Raw genomic sequence first — 3,710 nt, forward strand, 5'->3', positions numbered from 1 at the left:
TAAGACCGAGACCAGAGAGGAGAGGGGGGAGACCGAGTTAATTAAGACCGAGACCAGAGAGGAGAGGGGGGAGACCGAGTTAATTAAGACCGAGACCAGAGAGGAGAGGGGGGAGACCGAGTTAATTAAGACCGAGACCAGAGAGGAGAGGGGGGAGACCGAATTAATTAAGACTGAGACCAGAGAGGAGAGGGGGGAGACCGAGTTAATTAAGACCCAGACCAGAGAGGAGAGGGGGGAGACCGAGTTAATTAAGACCGAGACTAGAGAGGAGAGGGGGGGAGACAGAGTTAATTAAGACCAAGACCAGAGAGGAGAGGGGGGGACACCGAGTTAATTAAGACCGAGACCAGAGAGGTGAGGGGGAAGACCAAGTTAATTAAGACCCAGACCAGAGAGGAGAGGGGGAGACCGAGTTAATTAAGACCGAGACCGAGATTAGACGGGGGAGACCGAGTTAATTAAGACCGAGACCAGAGAGGAGAGGGGGGAGACCGAGTTAATTAAGACCGAGACCAGAGAGGAGAGGGGGGAGACCGAGTTAATTAAGACCGAGACCAGAGAGGAGAGGGGGGGAGACCGAGTTAATTAAGACCGAGACCAGAGAGGAGAGGGGGAGAGACCGAGTTAATTAAGACCGAGACCAGAGAGGAGAGGGGGGAGACCGAGTTAATTAAGACCGAGATCGAGATTAGACGGGGGAGTCCGAGTTAATTAAGACCGAGACCAGAGAGGAGAGGGGGGAGACCGAGTTAATTATGACCGAGACCAGAGAGGAGAGGGGGGGAGAGGGGGGAGACCGAGTTAATTAAGATCGAGACCAGAGAGGAGATGGGGGAGACCGAGTTAATTAAGACCGAGACCAGAGAGGAGAAGGGGGGAGACCAAGTTAATTAAGACCGAGACCAGAGAGGAGAGGGGGAAAACCGAGTTAATTAAGACCAAGACCAGAAAGGAGAGGGGGGAGACCGAGTTGATTAAGAAGGAGACCAGAGAGGAGAGGGGGGGAGACCGAGTTAATTAAGACCGAGACCAGAGAGGAGAGGGGGGAGACCGAGTTAATTAAGACCGAGACCAGAGAGGAGAGGGGGGAGACCAAGTTAATTAAGACCGAGACCAGAGAGGAGAGGGGGGAGACCGAGTTAATTAAGACTGAGACCAGAGAGGAGAGGGGGGAGACCGAGTTAATTAAGACTGAGACCAGAGAGGAGAGGGGGGAGACCGAGTTAATTAAGACCGAGACCAGAGAGGAGCGGGGGGGAGACCGAGTTAATTAAGACCGAGACCAGAGACGAGGGGGGGGGAGACCGAGTTGATTAAGACCGAGACCAGAGAGGAGAGGGGGGAGACCGAGTTAATTAAGACCGAGACCAGAGAGGAGATGGGGGAGACCGAGTTAATTAAGACTGAGACCAGAGAGGAGATGGGGGAGACCGAGTTAATTAAGACCGAGACCAGAGAGGAGATGGGGGAGACCGAGTTAATTAAGACTGAGACCAGAGAGGAGAGGGGGGAGACCGAGTTAATTAAGACTGAGACCAGAGAGGAGAGACCGAGTTAATTAAGACTGAGACCAGAGAGGAGAGGGGGGGAGACCGAGTGGATTCTTTAGACATTCAGAATGGTGAAAACATGCATACTGAAGCCAAATAGAGCCAATGTACAAATTATTGCTCACCCAAGCACAGATGGGAACAATGAGGGATTTATAAAATAACACAACATTTAATATACACTGCTCAAAAAAATAAAGGGAACACTAAAATAACACATCCTAGATCTGAATGAATGAACTATTCTTATTAAATACTTTTTTCTTTACATAGTTGAATGTGCTGACAACAAAATCACACAAAAATTATCAATGGACATCAAATTTATCAACCCATGGAGGTCTGGATTTGGAGTCACACTCAAAATTAAAGTGGAAAACCACACTACAGGCTGATCCAACTTTGATGTAATGTCCTTAAAACAAGTCAAAATGAGGCTCAGTAGTGTGTGTGGCCTCCACGTGCCTGTATGACCTCCCTACAACGCCTGGGCATGCTCCCGATGAGGTGGCGGATGGTCTCCTGAGGGATCTCCTCCCAGACCTGGACTTAAGCATCCGCCAACTCCTGGACAGTCTGTGGTGTTGGTGGATGGAGCGAGACATGATGTCCCAGATGTGCTCAATTGGATTCAGGTCTGGGGAACGGGCGGGCCAGTCCATAGCATCAATGCCTTCCTCTTGCAGGAACTGCTGACACACTCCAGCCACATGAGGTCTAGCATTGTCTTGCATTAGGAGGAGCCCAGGGCCAACCGCACCAGCATATGGTCTCACAAGGGGTCTGAGGATCTCATCTCGGTACCTAATGGCAGTCAGGCTACCTCTAGCACATGGAGGGCTGTGCGGCCCCACAAAGAAATGCCACCCCACACCATGACTGACCCACCGCCAAACTGGTCATGCTGGAGGATGTTGCAGGCAGCAGAACGTTCTCCACGGCATCTCCACACTCTGTCACGTCTGTCACGTGTGCTCAGTGTTAACCTGCTTTCATCTGTGAAGAGCACAGGGCGCCAGTGGCGAATTTGCCAATCTTGGTGTTCTCTGGCAAATGCCAAACGTCCTGCACGGTGTTGGGCTGTAAGCACAACCCCCACCTGTGGACGTCGGGCCCTCATACCACCCTCATGGAGTCTGTTTCTGACCGTTTGAGCAGACACATGCACATTTGTGGCCTGCTGGAGGTCATTTTGCAGGGCTCTGGCAGTGCTCCTCCTTGCACAAAGGCAGAGGTAGCGGTCCTGCTGCTGGGTTGTTGCCCTCCTACGGCCTCCTCCACGTCTCCTGATGTACTGGCTTGTCTCCTGGTAGCGCCTCCATGCTCTGGACACTACGCTGACAGACACAGCAAACCTTCTTGCCACAGCTCGCATTGATGTGCCATCCTGGATGAGCTGCACTACCTGAGCCACTTGTGTGGGTTGTAGACTCCGTCTCATGCTACCGCTAGAGTGAAAGCACCGCCAGCATTCAAAAGTGACCAAAACATCAGCCAGGAAGCATAGGAACTGAGAAGTGGTCTGTGGTCACCACCTGCAGAACCACTCCTTTATTGGGGGTGTCTTGCTAATTGCCTATAATTTCCAACTGTTGTCTATTCCATTTGCACAACAGCATGTGAAATTTATTGTCAATCAGTGTTACTTCCTAAGTGGACAGTTTGATTTCACAGAAGTGTGATTGACTTGGAGTTACATTGTGTTGTTTAAGTTTTCCCTTTATTTTTTTGAGCAGTGTATATATACGGGACACGACAAGACGAGGACAAAAGGACGTCTGACTGCAATGCCATCTTGGAATGACAATTACAGTTATATGCAGGAAGCATGAGTTGTAATGATTGCCTTAATTACAAATTTTTATAAAATAAGAATTCATTGTGGTGACTTCACTAATGAATATTTTGTTTTTACATAGTATGGTTGGAGACTGAGTCAGTCAGCATGATAGTGTGAAAAGGGTCAACTCCATTTCATTTGGATATATGATAATAAGAACAAATAATGGCAACAGTAATGACTTACCTGGCTTATGAACTATAAAAAAATTCAAAACGCCAGCGTTGCAATAAAATGATTTATTGTTGTGGCTGTAGTTGCTGAAAGAAAGAACACTGTAAATCTAACATATTTAACCCTAGTATTACTACTACCTT

This window comes from Salvelinus fontinalis, unplaced genomic scaffold, assembly GCF_029448725.1.
Source record: "Salvelinus fontinalis isolate EN_2023a unplaced genomic scaffold, ASM2944872v1 scaffold_0240, whole genome shotgun sequence".
Lineage (NCBI taxonomy): Eukaryota > Metazoa > Chordata > Actinopteri > Salmoniformes > Salmonidae > Salvelinus > Salvelinus fontinalis.